Here is a 19,088-nt window from a genome sequence, read left to right as displayed (position 1 = left end):
GATGGGCAGGAGTCTACGTACGACCCTGCCAACTTTCAGAGAAAATCTAAGACCTACCTGGCCTGATCTTGAGAGAGTGAAAAAGAATGACCAGCGAGCCAAGCGGTCTTATGAGAGGTTCTACAACCGCCGGTACTCAACAAAGCCACTTCCTCCTCTCAGCTGTGGGGACCGGGTTCGTCTAAAAATTGATGGAGAGAAAACGTGGGAGACAAAAGCAGTGGTGCAGCATGAGGATGTAACGCCACGGTCATTCATATTACAAACAGCCAGAGGCGACACTCCGAGGCGGAACCGCAGGAACATCCAACTCGTGAACAACGAACTTCCAGAAGGGCCGGCACACCCAAAAACAATTCACCAAGAGCCACAGGCGGTCATGCATGAATCAGTACCCACCTTCACTCCACCTGTTGACCGTAACCCGGCAACAGATCTTGGAGGTCCAGTAGTCACAAGGAGTGGAAGAGTGATAAAGCCGAACAGACGTTATGTTAGCTAGACAGAGATGGTTGGCATATAGGGCAGAATAAACCCTGCCTCCATTCTCTTAAGGGACTGTGGTAGTCTACCCACTTCCCTTTAGTTCAGCTGTTTGCACTAAATTGTCATTTTCAGCTTATTTATGTTCATGTGTTCACTCTTAATGCTGAAACAAAACGACACTTAGTTTGCACTTGTTTATTTGCACTTTGTAAAAGAGAGTGATGTGTAAAGGAACAACAGTAAAGTATCACTAAGTTTGAACAAGCTGAATTTGAAGTTTAACCAGACTTGAAGTTAAATATTTAGACTAAGGAATCTTTATTTAGAGGGGGAGATGTCACGTGAAGCGAGTCAAATAAAGTTTGGCGTTCAATGAGTTGTCGCGCATGAGCAGAAGCACTGAGGGTTGTAATGTTTAATAAAGTTCCTGGCATGAAAACGGAGCTGAGGGTGTCCGTTATCTCTCTGATAAGAACCCCGATAAAAGCGTACAAAAACGCCACAAAACTGATCATAAAATCCAAGAACGAAGGAGCCCAAACAACAAGTTAACAGTATGTAGCTTTAAATGTACATTCTGGTTTTATGTGCTTTTAATTTATTTTTATCATGGCCACTGACATGTGTCATTCGGCTTTTCCATTTAAAGGGCTTACAATAGCTCATTTGAACATCTGCAGTTTGAGATATAAAACTCATGATATTAATCATATTGTGCAGTCCAACCGCATACAGATCCTAGCTCTTTCTGAAACACGCCTTGACTCTACTTATACAGACGATGAAGTAAAGATAGAAGGATACAGATTATTCAGGAGGGACAGAGATAAACATGGTGGTGGTATTGCATTTTATGTAAGAGAAGATATCCCTGTTAAAGTTTGAGGACCTCTTGTGGCAGAACATTGAAGCTCTGTGGGTACAAGTTCATTTACCACACCTGAAGCCTGTCTTAGTTGGCTGTGTATATAGACCCCCGAGTGCTAATATCCAATATTTAGATGACATCTGCGACATGTTTGATACTGTTTGCGGTCCAAATACAGAGATATTTATATTAGGTGATTTTAACATTGACTGGCTTTCACCAAACTGTCCCATGCATAAAAGACTGAAGTCTACAGCCATGGCAGGTGGCCTAAAACAGATCATGACTCAGAACATCAAGAGCTGCCACCACTGCACAAGGCACATCTAGTACCTGTATAGACCATATTTTCACAAATGTTTTTCAACAGTGCTCCAAAGCTGTCTCAGAACCTACTGGCTGCAGTGACCATAACAAGGAAAACAAAACTACCTAAAGGTGGCTGTAAAATAATTCATAAAAGATCCTACAGACATTTCAACCAAGAAGAGTATGTTGGTGAAATTCAAGCTGTAGACGGGTCAAAAGTGTGTGAAGACAACGACCCAAACGCAGCTCTCGAAAGGTTTATGGATATACTGATGAAAAATGTTGACAAACACGCCCCGTTAAGAAAAAGGAGCGTAAGAAATAAATTTGCCCCATGGTTGGATAAAAACCTTGAAGATTTAATGCTAGATTGAGACAAAGCTAAAAGAAAGGCAAACCTATCTGGTGAACTAGCCAATCAGGAACAGTACAGAATTCTCAGAAATAAAATAGTTAAAATCAATAAAAAGAGGAAAAGAGAGTACTTTGCAGAAAAGATCAGTAAGGCAAAAAATGACAGCAGAAAACTATGGAGTACGTTAAATGAAGTCGGCACTCAGAGGCATCATTTATAGAAAATAATGGAGTTTTCATTTCAAAACCAGTAAAAATTGCAAGTTATTTTAATGATTATTTCATAAATAAAGTAGAAACATTAAGATCTAGCATGTGCCTAAATAATCCTGTGTCTTATGATGTCATTTTAAGCAAACTAATGCATGAGAAGAACTGTATTTTTGCATTCCATCAAGTTGACAGAGTGTTTGTCGAAACAATTCTTACAGCTCTCCCTGAGGGAAAGGCATCTGGAATGGACCATTTAGACCAGGGGTGTCAAACTCAGTTCCTGGAGGGCCACTATCCTGCATGTTTTAGATGTTTCCCTCTTCCAACACACCTGATTCAAATGATCAGCTAATCATCAAGCTCAGCAGAAGCCTGATAATGAGCCTGATCATTTGAATCAGGTGTGTTGGAAGAAGGAAGCATCTAAAACATGCAGGATAGTGGCCCTCCAGGAACTGAGTTTGACACCCCTGATTTAGACCCAAGGCTTATAAGAGTGGCAGCTCAAACCTTGTCCTCTCCCATTGCCCATTAGGTAAATTTAAGCTTATCAAATGGTGCATTTCCAGAGAAATGGAAGGAGGCCAAAATTATACCATTGCCTAAAAATAAGAGAGCAACATTTACAGGACAGAATAGTAGACCTATTAGCTTACTACCATTGCTTAGCAAAGTAATGGAAAAAAAAGCATTCGAACAAGTTCATAAATATTTTTTTTCTAATAATTTAATCACAAAGTAGCAGCAGGCATATCGAGAAGGTCACTCCACAAGTACTGCTTTAACTCACATGACTGACAACTGGTTGGATGAAATGAATGCAAGCAGATTAGTTGGTGCAGTGATGTTGGATTTTAGTGCAGCATTTGACCTGATTGATCACACAATATTACTTAAAAAACTAGAATGTTATGGTTTTTCCCCATCATCTCTGTCATGGATGAAAAGCTGTCTGTCTGACAGAAAGCAGTGTGTGTTCTTTAATGGCAGATATTCCTGTACCAGAGCAGTACACTGTGGAGTGCCCCAGGGCAGCTGCCTTGGGCCTTTGCTCTACTCAGTTTTTACGAACGATCTACCTTTAGTTGTGGAGAACTCAAATGTAGTCATGTACGTGGATGATTCTACGCTGTACTGTTCAGCAGAAACTCCTAACTCGGTGTCAGACATGTTAAATCATGATTTACTAAATATTAGCAAGTGGGTGAAAGATAACAAACTGGCTTTAAATGTAGGTAAATCCACATCCATAGTTTTTGGTAGTAGATCAAAATTAACGAATGACACTCATTTGAACTTATCAGTTAATGGGCTTCAGTTAAAGCAGGAGAAGCAAACAAGTTATTGGGCGTCACTTTAGATTGTTACTTGTCTTGGTCTGCTCATATCGACGACGTAACATCAAAATGTGCAAAGGCATTGCAATGTGCAGAAAATGTATGGCATTTATTCCTATGTCTATTGCTAAACAGGTTGTTCAGTCTCTTGTTCTGTGTCCTTTAGAATACTGTCCAGTCATATGGTCATCTGCATCACAAACAGAAATACACAAACTTCAAGTGGCACAAAACAGAGCAGCAGGACTGTACTCCAGTGCTCCTACAGAACCAATGTTGCAGTCCTGCACTCACGCCTTTCTTGGCTCACAGTTGAGAACAAAATTAAAGTACGATTATCTTTATTGATTTGGAATGCAGTTTTTTAGAAATCACCCACAGTTTCTCTCTCAGCGACTAGTTTTTGTCAAAAGCACTCACAAATATCCCACAAGACAGGCACTAGGTGGAGATTTAAAACTCCCACACAAAGGTAAAAAATCTCTAAAGCGTACAGTGTTTTACAGAGCTGTATTTAACTGGAATAGACTTTCATCCTCTTTGCGAAAAATTAAAAACAAAAATAAATTCAAGAAGGCATTAGTGCAAGAACTTCTGCAGATGACGATGTGAAAACTTAAGTCCTTGGCATGTTTTAAATGTAAAATGTTTCACTGTATATGCTAATGTGAATGTAAAATGTTTTGTGTAAATTATATATTTTTCTTTTTTTAAAGGACCCCAGGAAGACCAGCGGCCATTCAAAGGGCAGCGAATGGGGATCCTAATTAAACAATAAACAATAAACAATGACGTCCTGCAGTCTGATGACGTAGAAACAGCTTCTAATATCCTGAAGGCTGGAGACAGTGAGACTAAAACAATCCTGTAAAAAGTCCCTCATTCAGGTCAAAGAATGTGTTAGTGCGGTTAAATGAGCATCTATGGAGGTCAATGAAGCAAAGAGACTGAACACTGAAGGCTGCTGTAGCACTCCTAAACATCCTTCAACTGGATCTATAAGTTATTATTGAGCTGTTTGGATGTTGTTTGACAAACTGGAATTACATTTGATGACATTTTTCATCATTTTATGACTGCCGAACAATAAAAATATAAAATTATTGTTATGAGTGGAAGCCTCTGTTCTGCTTAATAATTTGAGTTTCCTGTTTTGTTTTTGTTTGTTTTTGATGACTGTGACAGAGTTCCATTTTAAGTTCAAGGGATCTCTTGTCTGAGCCATTTCTATGCTGTTCTATTTCCAGGGACTTTTATTTTGAGATTTTTTTTATCACTTTCTATCATCACATTCTCTGATATCAACTTTACAGGAATAAACTGTTTATAAAGTCTACAGTACAAACCGTAAAATAACAGTATAATGGCACCAGAATACTGACAGTAACATACTGAAAGCATGAACTGTAAACAGCACAATATTGTGATATTTATACGGTAATAAACTGGTAGAATGCAGCAGGTTTACTGTAGAATAACAACGTCCTGCTGGAAACTTTAGCTGACAGCTCTTTACTGTAAATTTACAGGAAATTTCTCAGCGTGTAGGTTCAGAAATGTTTTTCTGTCGCTGAAATAACCTCTGAATGAAAGCAGAGAGACTCTTTTTATTCAGGCCACATGTAAATATGAGTGAGCAGCCCCCGTCTGTGATTGGCTGAGCAGCTCCCGTCTGTGATTGGCTGAGCAGCTCCCGTCTGTGATTGGCTGAGCAGCCCCCGTCTGTGATTGGCTGAGCAGCCCCCGTCTGTGATTGGCTGAGCAGCTCCCGTCTGTGATTGGCTGAGCAGCCCCCGTCTGTGATTGGCTGAGCAGCTCCCGTCTGTGATTGGCTGAGCAGCTCCCGTCTGTGATTGGCTGAGCAGCCCCCGTCTGTGATTGGCTGAGCAGCCCCCGTCTGTGATTGGCTGAGCAGCTCCCGTCTGTGATTGGCTGAGCAGCCCCCGTCTGTGATTGGCTGAGCAGCTCCCGTCTGTGATTGGCTGAGCAGCCCCCGTCTGTGATTGGCTGAGCAGCCCCCGTCTGTGATTGGCTGAGCAGCCCCCGTCTGTGATTGGCTGAGCAGCTCCCGTCTGTGATTGGCTGAGCAGCCCCCGTCTGTGATTGGCTGAGCAGCTCCCGTCTGTGATTGGCTGAGCAGCTCCCGTCTGTGATTGGCTGAGCAGCTTTAAACTCAGAACAGAAACAGGAAGAAGTCAGGAGACCTCTGACTTCAGCTTCTATCATCTGGATCATAAATTACAATTAATACATGTGTCTGATGATTTATGTTCTCACCTCTTCTGGGAAAACAGATCTTTGTCGTGGCTTTAAATGAGCCTCTGTGTGTTCAGATAGTTACAGTTTTTCATGGTGGTTGTTTTAGAACTCTAACACACATCCATAAAATTCCACTAAATTACTGTTTATCTGTGAAAAAAAATCCTGATTTTTATGTGTCATAGAAGCTAAACTTCCTTTCAAATGTTGTCTTCTCTTATTCACCTGTTAAATGTTGATGTCTTCTGTGGAATTTATTGAATGAGACTGAAATTGTTTTTATTTCTTCTTAGGTCACAGTTTTAGATTTCTTGAAACACAAAGCTTTAGCAGTGTGTTTATTTTATGAGGCAACCTGAACCAAGTATCTTACCTGTCTGTTTGAGAACTAGTTTGAGGATCTTTTCATGAGTTCATGAAGCTCTTAATGGTCTTTATCCTTCATATTTATCTGATTTGCTTTTATCTCATGAACCCTTCAGAACTTTCAGGTCTTCTAGTTTTTAATTAAACCTAAACTCAGAACAAAACAGTCTTTCATTTCTCCTTTTTTTCAAAAGATAAAACATTTCAGTGGAATGATTCTTCCCAGAGTCTTATGTGTCCAAAACATAGAACACTGACAGAGACATCAGTTTTTATTCAGTCTGTATTTCTCTACGTTTCAGGAGAAATGAAAGATTTACAACTTGTTTCCCCGAAAGCCTCTCTGGTGGTTTCCTGTTTGAACTTCAGTTCCTCTTAATGAAGGTTGAGACACAGCTTCTTGTCTCCATGTGAAGCTCCTCATAAAGGTAAGAACAGCAGCTTTTTCTGGTAAACTTGGTAAATTCTGTTAACAGATGAAAGCTCCTCCTTCACTGCACTTTAACTGCAGCTGTAAAGTCAGGACAAACAGCTGTTCATCATGTCCTCCATTTAGTGTCTGCATGTGTTTGAGTCATTTGATGGTCAGCAGCTGAACACAGTTCCTGTTGAAGAAGTTTATTTCTGATTCAGCAGCTAATGAAAAAAGTTAAGGGAAATTAGTTTACAGCATCGAGTGACTGAGTCTCATAGACAGTTCCTGCTTGATCATTAATGATTTACTTAAATATATATTGAGCATAAAATAATGACTATTTATGAATAGATACCAAATTATAGACTCATGTATGAAATACTTAGTGAGATAAATCACATTGAAATGTGATGTTTTTCATCATTTCGACTCAGAATCCACAATAATGACGTCATGAAAACAATGAAAACAGTGATATTGTCAGAACCATCTGAAACAACACATGTAGAATACTTTAACATGAAATACTTCATCACTAAAATGAGATAAACAAAGTTGAACTAAACTTTCAGAAGTGATGGAGCAGCTATGACAAGTTTTAGCATCCAGACAGAAATATTGGTGTTAGCCTGATGCTAGTTAAAGAGTTCTGGAGGTTTAAAATGTTCCATCTCACCCACAACCACTGATTATTGGATCTACTTTTACAGTGTTCCTTTTCTTGCCTTTTCTTCAGCAATGAGGTCTTCCTTCTTAAAAAAAAAAAAAAAAAAAAGCAATGAGGTCTTCCTTGACCTTCGCCCATGAAGCTCTGCTTGGTTCAGTGTGGTGTATGGTACATGATGAAACCATTACTCCAGATGGTTCCAGGTCAGCTTTCAGGTCTTCGGATGTTTTACGTGGTGTTTTTTTTTCCATAGTTTACACCAACCTTCAAAGACTTCTCTCATCAGTTTTCCTCTTCCCCCCATGTCCAGGCAGGTTCTTGACAGTTCCATGTTTAGCCAACGTCTTAATAACATTGGACACTGTTGGAACACAGACACTGAGGTTCTTGGAGATGGGCTTAGACCCTTTAGAAGTTTTGTGTTTGCTCATAAAAACACTTCTGATGTCCTCAGACAGCTCTCTAGTCTTCACCATCATGACAAAGAAACAGGGGATAATATGAGGCTTTTTAAAACATTAAAGTCATCATTCATTGGCTAATTTATGTCATGTGGGCTCTGACAGTTTATCATCAGGTGATTCTAATTTCTGATTAACCGCAGCTGCTTCAAAATGTTTAGTTTTTTTTCTACATTGATTTAAAGGGAGTCAATACCAATGTCACAGCACTTTTGTTTTCTATTTTTTCCTCCTATTGCTTTATTTTAATTGTTGTTCCATCATTTGCTGTCAGTATCAAGCATGAATTGTCTGTAGACCAAAGCTGTTTCACTAGATTCACTTTTTCAGGGGATATTCTACATTATGCATTTATATTTCACTGGTGTCAGTTATAGTGACCAGGACTGTATCAGTTTAAAGTGTTGCAGGTATCATTTTAAAATCCATAGTTTATGACAAAAAAGATATAAAGATATAGTGGAGCAGAAAGCCTCTGATGACTGGAGATAGAATAATGTAGAAAACCATTTAGACCACATTAGACCAGCTCTAACAGATCTACATCCACCTGATATGGACATGTCAGATCTGGACTAGATTGTCCCACAGAGGCTCAAGATCCTCTAAAATTTCTTCTGATTTGTAAAACCTTAATTGTATTCAGAAAAACATAAAAATGCAAGATTTCTTTGCCCCACTTTGCAACTCACAGGACCAAATGACCTGTGGCCAACATCCTGGTGTCAGACACAACAGAACACCTGTAGAGGTCCTGTTACCATGACTACAGGTGGGTTTAATGTTTAATGGTGTAGCTGACCATTTAGTCGGGCAGGTGAAAATAAGTGTTTTCCCTCAAACCAAAATTTAGTAACCCAGCACGACAAAATAAAACATATTTGAAGAAATGTTTGGAATTTTGTAAGTAAAACTGAAATGTGTCCATATAAACGTGTTCAGAGTCTATATTCAGACTTTGTTGAGCTCCTTTGGCAGCAGATTCCAGACGTCTTGTTTCAGTCTCTGAGGAACTGGACATCAGACTCAGGCTCTGGGAGTAATAGTTCAAATTTAATGTTTTATCTGTCGAAAAAAGGAGAAATTAAAGATTCATAGCTTGCTGAGAGGTGTGGTTGTGGTTTGCTGTTTCGTGTTTAAATGGCGTGAAAAAGATAACTGGTTTCCTGTTTGAACTTCAGTTCCTCTTAATGAAGGTTGAGACACAGCTTCTTGTCTCCGTGTGAAGCTCCTCATAAAGGTAAGAACAGCAGCTTTTTCTGGTAAACTTGGTAAATTCTGTTAACAGATGAAAGCTCCTCCTTCACTGCACTTTAACTGCAGCTGTAAAGTCAGGACAAACAGCTGTTCATCATGTCCTCCATTTAGTGTCTGCATGTGTTTGAGTCATTTGATGGTCAGCAGCTGAACACAGTTCCTGTTGAAGAAGTTTCTATTTGATTCAGCAGCTAATGAAAAAAGTTAAGGGAAATTAGTTTAGAGCATCGAGTGACTGAGTCTCATAGACAGTTCCTGCTTGATCATTAATGATTTACTTAAATATATATTGAGCATAAAATAATGACTATTTATGAAGAGATACCAAATTGTAGACTCATGTATGAAATACTTAGTGAGATAAATGACATTGAAATGTGATGTTTTTCATCATTTCTCATCATGACATGGACTCAGAATCCACAATAATGACGTCATGAAAACAATGAAAACAGTGATATTGTCAGAACCATCTGAAACAACACATGTAGAATACTTTAACATGAAATACTTCATCACTAAAATGAGATAAACAAAGTTGAACTAAACTTTCAGAAGTGATGGAGCAGCTATGACAAGTTTTAGCATCCAGACAGAAATATTGGTGTTAGCCTGATGCTAGTTAAAGAGTTCTGGAGGTTTAAAATGTTCCATCTCACCCACAGCCACTGATTATTGGATCTACTTTTAGAATGTGCAGATTCTGAGTGAATGACAGAATGAGACAAACTGAAAGTTTATAAGAAAAAAAATCCTCAGATGTTGCTGTTCAAACATCCTCAAATGTTCAATGTGTGGAAAAAACAAACCTGCTGAAAGTAAAGAGTAAATTATTGAAAACATTTTATTGTGTAACACATTTTACAGATCAGTCCTGATCACCACTATTGACACCTTTTCATTGTTTACATAACCTGTCAAATATCTTCAGAAATAAATGGAAATGTACCAAATTCTTATGATCAGAGTTTTATAATTGGATGTCCAGCGTAATTTAACAAAAATATCATTTTTCAACTTACATGTTGTATTTTCCAAGAGGAAACAGAACAAATGGCATGGACAGTAGTGAAGCACCCCTCCTTAATATTTGTTGGTACTTCCTTTGGCAGTGATGACTGCCTCCAAACGTTTCTTGTAGCATCTATAAGCTTCTTGCTATTCTCAGCTGGTATTTTCTCCCTCTCTTCTTTTGCAGTTTGTCCTAGCTGTTGAACATTTGCAGGATTCCTTGGCCCAATGGCAGATTTCAGCTCATGCCATAGAGTTTTGATGAGACTGAGATCAGGACTCATTGCTGGCTCCATTTCTTTCTTTTCAACCATTCCTGTGTGCTTTGGGTCTTTATCTTGCTGGAAAACCCATCATCTTCAACGCACACCAAGTGTTCTTACACTGGGTAGCACATTTCTCTCTTAAATTTGTTGGTAACCTTTGATTTCATGATTCCTGTGATATGACCAAGGCCTCCAGTACCACATGCAGCAAAGCAGCCCCCCAACATTACAGATCCTCCACCAAGCTTAACTGCTGGTCGGGTGTTCTTTTCTTCATGTGCTTGTTTGTGACATCTGGAAACAAATTGTTGGTGTGCATTGCCAAAAAGCTGTATATTTGTTTTGTCTGTCCACAGAATATTTTTCCAGGAGGACTGTGGTTTGTCCAGGTACTCTTTGGCAAAGATCAGTCGTTCCTTTTCTTGCCTTTTCTTCAGCAATGAGGTCTTCCTTGACCTTCGCCCATGAAGCCCTGCTTGGTTCAGTCTGTGGTGTATGGTACATGATGAAACCATTACCCAAGATGGTCCAGCTCAGCCTTCAGGTCTTTGGATGTTTTATGTGGTGTTTTTTTCCACAGTTCATGCCAACCTTTGAACACAACTGCTGCAGCCAGTAAGGAAAAGTGTAAAAACACTGCAACAGACTGAGAACCAGCTCTGATCAGTCTGATTAATATCACTGTCTCTCTGTGTGGAAACTGATCAGAGGTCAGTTTCTGATCGAACATTCAGCTGAATTACCTTCAAACATCACAGACTGTAAAATGAAATTATAGCTGTGGTTCCCTCATGGAGCTCACAAACGGAGAGATATTGTAAAGAATCGATAATCAACAGAAATCAAACAGTTTCCATGGCGATGTGGACGATGAATTCAGTGATCTCACATTCAGTCTCCTTCTTCTGACTGTCAGACACTTTTATTCTTTCAGCTACTTGTTGCTGTTAAACAGTCATTGGAGCAAAGAGCCAATAAAAGCCATCATTGATCTGATCAGTAGACTGAGTGTAAATCTGATCAATCAACCATCAGCTGAAAAGTTTTAGTGTTTCATCACTTCCTGTTTTAGGATTCTATCACTCTACAAAGACATACAGAACTATGAAATGTAAGTGGAACTTTGATTCTCTTTGATTAAGACAGAAAATTTTTAAAGCTGAAGGAAAATCTTGTGGTAGATCTTGTTCATTACTGTCAGTAGAAATGTTATCAGAAGAATCCTCACAGAAGTTGGGGTTTTGTTCAAAACTTGAAGAATGAAATGTATGTGGAGTCCATCAGAGACATTTATTGCAGTAATGAGCTGTTTAGTAGCAGTCAGTGGAAATAACAACCTCCACCACACCAACAACACAACTGTTCATTAACTGCTGATGTGTTGTTTGACTTTATCAGGGAGCCACCATGATGTCAGAGCTCCTCAAAAACATCCTGGATGATCTGGATGATGGTGAGCTGTCTACATTCCAGTGGTTCCTGCAGAAGACCAACAATGTTCGAGACCTTCCAACCATCAAAAAGAGCCGACTACAGACAACAGACAGGTGTAACACTGTGGATGTGATGGTGCAGACTTATGGAGATCAGAGAGCTGTGCAGGTGACCAGGGTGGTTTTAGAGAAGATCCACAGGAATGATCTGCTGCAGAGTTTACCTGCCAGCAGCTCAGGACCAGAAGGTCAGTCACAAGACAAGAACAACATGATATCATTACAGTCAGAAAGATGCATGATGGTGCTGCTACAGTTTGATAGAGTTCAGGTTCTGTCAGTTTTTCCTGAGTCCACTTTAAAGTCAGTTCCTCTGTACAATCTACTGATCAACCCTACTGACTGAATGCTGCCCCCTGCTGGTTAAACCTTGATATAACACCAAAATTAGTTCTGTAAGAGCTGACCTTCTGTGGAAGCAAAGCATGTCCTCACCTGTGTTCACTAAATTATGAGTCGATCAGACAGTTTCTGAATATTCTTCATTCATGCTGTTTAGCTGGGAGTGGTCCTGCAGTTTACAACCAGAGGGAAGCTGACCAATCAGCTCTCAGTAAGGACAGAGACATGTTGAAGCAGCTGCATTCCAAACCACAAACTTTTGCATTTAAATACATCCTACACAAAGTATTCACTGTGTCCTGCATACAATTAGAACATTCTATTTCATAATATGGAGCCTTAAACTGACTATCCCAGTCTGTAGTAATGTGGTGTCATCTGACTGTGAGTATCAGCAGCTCAAACTTATTTCTATTTTCACGACACACGGTTAAGTGCTATGACTTTTCATAAAATGTGGGTCAGAACGGCCAGAAAAACATGTCAGTTTGCGTTCTACAAAATCAGTTTGAATGCTGTAGGACAGGGGTCACCAAGTATATTTGCCAGAGGGCCAGAATTTTACTGGACAGTCACTTTGGGGGCCGGACCCTCAAACAAAAATAAATAAAAATCGAATTTTGGCATAACATTATTATTTGATGTTTATTTTTTATATTTTTTCCATTTCATTACAAAACTGAAGGCATTTTTAGCCTTTATGAGTCAGTGCTCCTATCACCTGTACCACAGTCAACCACTAGGAGTGATAGAGATATTTTGCCTCATCTCTAGTCAACTTTATTCACAGAGCACTTGAAAAAGAAACACGGCAGAAGTGACAGGAAAAGGCCTCTTAACACGGGTAAAATGGCACTCTCTAAGGCCACGAAACGAAAAGTTGATGTGGAAAACAGATCCTTTAATAATGACTGGACTGACTGCTTTAATAGTGTGGACCACATGATATTTTCTCTTTGATCCTCACAATTTTGGAATCCAGTCGCGGGCCGGATTGGACGGTTCGGTTCGACGTGTGTAATATCTGGTATGTTAGTATGTAGCACTATGTAACATTATGTTATACTTTTAAACCATCAACAACCTCCCAGTGACCTACCACACTGGAAATGTCAAGTCTTCAGAGGGTTTGGATCCAGCAATAAGGCAGCCATGTTGGCTGACTACTTAAGGGGACACTGTTGCTGCATCCTGGGCTTAGCTCCACCCTGGATGACTGTGGCTGCTTTAAAAAGACAGACCTTCTTCCCTCTATAGCAGAATGTTAATGAGGTGAAGCCAGAACACTCTGTTCTTCAGAATGGTCTGGATATGGCAGACTAATGTCAGAGGAACATTAGGTTTTACTTTGAAGGAGCAGTTTGGTGTCAGAAAACCAGAGTTAATCAGCACCATAAACTCATCAACAAATGCCAACATAAAGTCTCTTCTAAGTCTGTTGTAAGTGAAATAAAAAGACATAAATCAAAGCAGTAAGCAGTGGAGAATCTAACATGTGATCTCTGACTGTCTGTCAGTGAATGTCAGTGATGTTGGAGAGACTTCAGAGAACAGAGAATCTTCCTCCTCTCAGACTCAGCCTCCTCTTCCTCAGACTGAAGGTAAAACTGATGGATTCTTTGGTCTGTAAATAAAGATGGCAGCAGTTCATCGTCTGAAATTAAGTGGTTGTCTATGAAGTTTCATGAGGCAGCAGGTTGTAGTGTAGCTGTAGCAGAATGGTCAGTTTTGTTGCTGGTGATCTTCAAATCCAGTTTTCTAAACTGGTGTCCATTTTAAGCTGGGTTAGAAACATAAACATTCTCCAGTTCCACTCCTGCATCGCTGTGGTTCCTGTGACTCCTTCAGTGAATCAACTTTGACAAGGACCTTGGTGAGCCCAGAACAGGGCTGCTGGGCCAGATCTCTGTTTTTAGGTTCTATTGTCTAAATAGTCTTAAACTAAGTGGAACTCTGAGAACATTTTTAATTGGAGTTGAGAGAACTCCCCTACCTTCTCACTGTCTCCATCCAAATCTCTATCCTGTTTTCTCTGATAGTTAACCATCTGGGTAGTCCTTCAGCGGAGGTAATCTTTCACTCAGGTTTTTCAGTCACTTTCCTCCAAATGATCAGGGTAAGTTGTTGCATTTTGTGCAGAGGTTAGGATGAAACCCCAAGAAATAATTGTATACATTTACAATTCCCATTGACTAGAACCACCTTTCGGGAGCATTAAAAATCACACACAAACAATTGACCAATGTTTTTTTTTTATCATCAGATGTTATAGGTGAAGTCACCCATTAAGTCCAACCTCTTTTTAATTGCTTAGTATCTTCTATTAACTTTTTCTACCAACAACAGAGGTTTCTGCAGACACACACCTCACACTGTTCCCTTCATGTTTGAAACAGATGAGACTGTTCCGGTATCAGAACCACGTCCCATCACATATTACCAACAGAAGCTTCAGTCAAACTTCCAGGACAAGTTTCTGTGTGCAGCAGATGAACAGCGTCTGGTTGATGTGGATCCTCTCAGGTACCTTTTAGCCAATCTAAGTGCAAAGAGTGGAAGCAGAAGAACACTCTTAGTTCAGTCACGCATCATGACTGAAGGGAAGGGGAAACTGTTAGCCTGCTTGGCATAATGAATGGAAACAGAAGGAAGCTGTTAGCCTAGCATAGCATAAAACCATCAAACAGAAAACTGTTAGCCTGAATTAGCACAAACTCTGGAAGCAGTATTTTATTACAAAGACGAAGTAAACGAAAACGGTTGGCTGACCTTAACACAACTACTTTAAGCAGGAGGACACTGTTAGCATAGCTTAGCACAAAGACAGGAAACAGAGTAACTGTTAGCCTAGCTCCCTGAAAAGAGGAAACATCAATGAGTAAAGCTGAATAATGAGTGTAAACTGAGCTGGAACGTGAAGAGCACAGGACAGGACTTTAGAGATGCTGCATTCAGGTGTCTGTGTCTCCATGTTGGACTGGTCCTTTATCAGTGGAACAGTGTGAGAGCCATGTAACGTCCATGTGTGCTGCTGAAAGAGTCTCTGCTGCTCTGACCGTCCTCCTCCTTTCAGGGTGACGCCTGCTGGAGTCCGATGGTTGACACCAGGTCTGAGGAAGTGTAAGTGTGTTTTAATGGATTGATGGAAACAAAGCAGCACATTCAAGCATCTTCAAAGTGTCACATCTCTGAGGTCATCATCAAAGCTTTAATACTGATCACATGATCCATCAATAACTGCAGCTGTGTTGTGTTTGTTCTCTCCATCAGATTCCTGTCAACTCACAGTCGACACAAACACAATAAACAAATTCCTGAAACTGTCTGACAACAACAAGAAGGTGACACGTGTGGAGGAGGATCAGTCATATCCTGATCATCCAGACAGGTTTATCTGGTGGGAACAGCTGCTGTGTAGAACTGGTCTGACTGGTCACTGTTACTGGGAGGTGGAGTGGAGAGGAGAGGTTAATATATCAGTGAGTTACAGAGGAATCAGAAGGAAAGTACTCAGCAATGAATGTGTTTTTGGATTTAATGATCAGTCCTGGAGTCTGATCTGCTCTGATGATGATGGTTACTCTGTCAGACACGATAACATAGAAACACCCATCTGGTCCTCCTCAGTCTCTCACAGAGTTTCAGTTTATGTGGACGTTGATGCTGGAACTCTGTCCTTCTACAGAGTCTCCTCTGACTCTCTGATCCACCTCCACACCTTCAACACCACATTCACTGAAACTCTCTATCCTGGATTTGGGTTCTTGTCATTTGGTTCTTCAGTATTTCTGTGCTGAGTTCAGTCTCCAGATTCTCCTCCTGATAGAGAAACGGTGTTGAACAGATGGTTGAGTCTCTCCATGACTCTGTCCCTCACAAACATGTTTTCACATTCATGGATTAAATGTGTTTCTTTGTCAAATCCTTCTAAATGATTCCTTGTAAACTTGTTCCTCTTCAAAGATGGAAGTTGTGATTCTTCCAGGAGCCAAATGTGGTGTTTGTGTCTTTTTCCAGTCAAATGTTGAGAGTTAAATCAGGATGTGGTGTTCCTCTGACGCTCACTTCAGCTAAACCATTTCGTTCTTCAAATGATTTCATGAAAGTTCTTGTCTTTTTCTATTATTCTCCTGTGAAGCACTGAAGCTCGTATTACTGGAAGGTTTTCAACACAGTCCTCTTTGGTGACATCTGGTGGCCAAAAGTATGAAGAGCAGTTTGGATCTCCAACCTGAAATGAAGTGCTCCATTCTGGTTTCCTCTACAGTGGAGTTGACAGCTTGTGTTTAATATCATGTGACAGGTGTGTCTGATATCAGGCTGTCGTTGTGCTGCTGTGAACATGGATTTTATGGATGGAAAAATCACCTAATGTTGACCTGAATAATAAATAATGTTGATATATTAACTTTCTTTGTTCAAACATGTGCCATGGTGTGGTCTCCCTTTGCTTGGGACTGCTTGACATTTGTGAACATAATAGATAGAAAAAACGTGATATATAATAAAGTACAATATGATCTTATAATACCTTGGGAATATGATTGTGCTGTGAGGTCCCTGCCTCCACGTGCTTCTAATAATATAATAATACCTTTATTTAAATAGCAGCCTTAAGAACAACATTTATAAAGTGCTTTGACAGTTAAAACATGCAACACCGACAATCAAGCCAGATATAGGAGACGAGTCAGAGCAGTCATAATTCCATAACACAACATTTATCCATATACAAACCCAATTCCAATGAAGTTGGGACGTTGTGTTAAACATAAATAAAAAACAGAATACAATGATTTGCAAATCATGTTCAACCTATATTTCATTGAATACACTACAAAGACAAGATATTTAATGTTCAAACTGATAAACTTTATTGTTTTTAGTAAATAATCATTAATGTAGAATTTTATGCCTACAACTTGTTCCAAAAAAGCTGGGACAGGTGGCAAAAAAGACTAAGAAAGTTGAGGAATGCTCATCAAACGCCTGTTTGGGACATCCCACAGGTGAACAGGCTAATTGGGAACAGGTGGGTGCCATGCTTGGGTATAAAAGGAGCTTCCCTGAATTGCTCAGTCATTCACAAGTTAAGATGGGGCGAGGTTCACCTCTTTGTGAACAAGTGCATGAGAAAATAGTCAAACAGTTTAAGGACAATGTTCCTCAACGTACAATTGCAAGGAATTTAGGGATTTCATCATCTATGGTCCATAATATCATCAAAAAGTTCAGAGAATCGGGAGAAATCACTGCATGTAAGCGGCAAGGCCGAAAACCAACACTGAATGCCCGTGACCTTTGATCCCTCAGGCGGCACTGCATCAAAAACCGACATCAATGTGTAAAAGACATCACCACATGGTGCTACATCCGTAAGTGCAACTTAAAACTCTACTATGCAAAGGAAAAGCCATTTATCAACAACACCCAGAAACGCTGCCGGCTTCTCTGGGCCGTAGCTCATCTAAGATGGACTGATGCAAAGTGGAAAAGTGTTCGGTGGTCTGACGAGTCCACGTTTCAAATTGTTTTTGGAAATTGTGGACGTCATGTCCAAGAGGAAAAGAACCATCCGGACTGTTATGGACGCAAAGTTAAAAAGCCAGCATCTGTGATGGTATGGGGCTGTCTTAGTGCCAATGGCATGGGTAACTTACACATCTGTGAAGGAACCATTAATGCTGAAAGGTACATACAGGTTTTGGAAAAACATACACACGTGGACAAAATTGTTGGTACCCCTCAGTTAAAGAAGGAAAAACCCACAATTCTCACTGAAATCACTTGAAACTCACAAAAGTAACAATAAATAAAAATTTATTGAAAATTAAATAATCAAAAACAGCCATCACTTTTGAATTGTTGATTAACATAATTATTTAAAAAACAAACTAATGAAATAGGGCTGGACAAAAATGATGGTACCCATAACTTAATATTTTGTTGCACAACCTTTTGAGGCAATCACTGCAATTAAACGATTTCTGTATTTGTCAATGAGCGTTCTGCAGCTGTCAACAGGTATTTTGGCCCACTCCTCATGAGCAAACAGCTCCAGTTGTCTCAGGTTTGATGGGTGTCTTCTCCAAATGGCATGTTTCAGCTCCTTCCACATATGTTCAATGGGATTCAGATCTGGGCTCATAGAAGGCCACTTTAGAATAGTCCAACGCTTTTCTCTCAGCCATTCTTGGGTGTTTTTGGCTGTGTGTTTTGGATCGTTGTCCTGTTGGAAGACCCATGACCTGCGACTGAGACCAAGCTTTCTGACACTCGGCAACACATTTCTCTCCAGAATGCCTTGATAGTCTTCAGATTTCATCGTACCTTGCACACTTTCAAGACACCCTGTGCCAGATGCAGCAAAGCAGCCCCAAAACATTACTGAGCCTCCTCCATGTTTCACCGTAGGGACAGTGTTCTTTTCTTCGTATGCTTGGTTTTTGAGTCTATGAACATAGAGTTGATGTGCCTTACCAAAAAGCTCCAGTTTGGTCTCATCTGTCCAAAGGACATTCTCCCAGAAGCTTTGTGGCTTGTCAACATGCATTTTTGCAAATTCCAGTCTGGCTTTTTTATGAGTTTTTTTCAGCAGTGGTGTCCTCCTTGGTCGTCTCCCATGAAGTCCACTTTGGCTCAAACAACGACGAATGGTGCGATCTGACACTGATGTACCTTGGCCTTGGAGTTCACCTTTAATTTCTTTGGAGGTTGCTCTGGGCTCTTTGGATACAATTCCAACGATCCGTCTCTTCAATTTGTCATCAATTTTCCTCTTGCGGCCACGTCCAGGGAGGTTGGCTACTGTCCCGTGGGTCTTGAACTTCTGAATAATATGAGCCACTGTTGTCACAGGAACTTCAAGCTGTTTAGAGATGGTCTTATAGCCTTTACCTTTAAGATGTTTGTCTATCATTTTTTTTCGGATGTCCTGGGACAATTCTCTCCTTCGCTTTCTGTTGTCCATGTTCAGTGTGGTAC

General features: G+C 40.1%; 2 protein-coding genes across 3 annotated transcripts in view; one reads left to right on the top strand and one right to left on the bottom strand.

Annotated features, from left to right (window-relative positions):
* The window catches only part of LOC127530663 (protein NLRC3-like), a 139,439-nt gene extending 122,941 nt beyond the window's left edge, over positions 1-16,498 (top strand). Inside the window, exons 6-7 of one of the 2 annotated variants that reach the window (XM_051938016.1) lie at positions 15,178-15,224; positions 15,375-16,498. The gene's annotated coding sequence lies outside the window, so the exon portion shown is untranslated. The remainder of the gene's footprint in view (positions 1-15,177; positions 15,225-15,374) is intronic. The other variant, XM_051938015.1, reaches the window with a different exon arrangement.
* Positions 1-19,088, bottom strand: part of nup98 (nucleoporin 98 and 96 precursor) — a 132,802-nt gene that overhangs the window by 60,266 nt on the left and 53,448 nt on the right. The gene's annotated exons all lie outside the window — the stretch shown is intronic.

This window comes from Acanthochromis polyacanthus, chromosome 17, assembly GCF_021347895.1.
Source record: "Acanthochromis polyacanthus isolate Apoly-LR-REF ecotype Palm Island chromosome 17, KAUST_Apoly_ChrSc, whole genome shotgun sequence".
Taxonomy (NCBI): Eukaryota; Metazoa; Chordata; class Actinopteri; family Pomacentridae; genus Acanthochromis; species Acanthochromis polyacanthus.
This window is presented reverse-complemented; position numbering and strand designations above follow the sequence as displayed.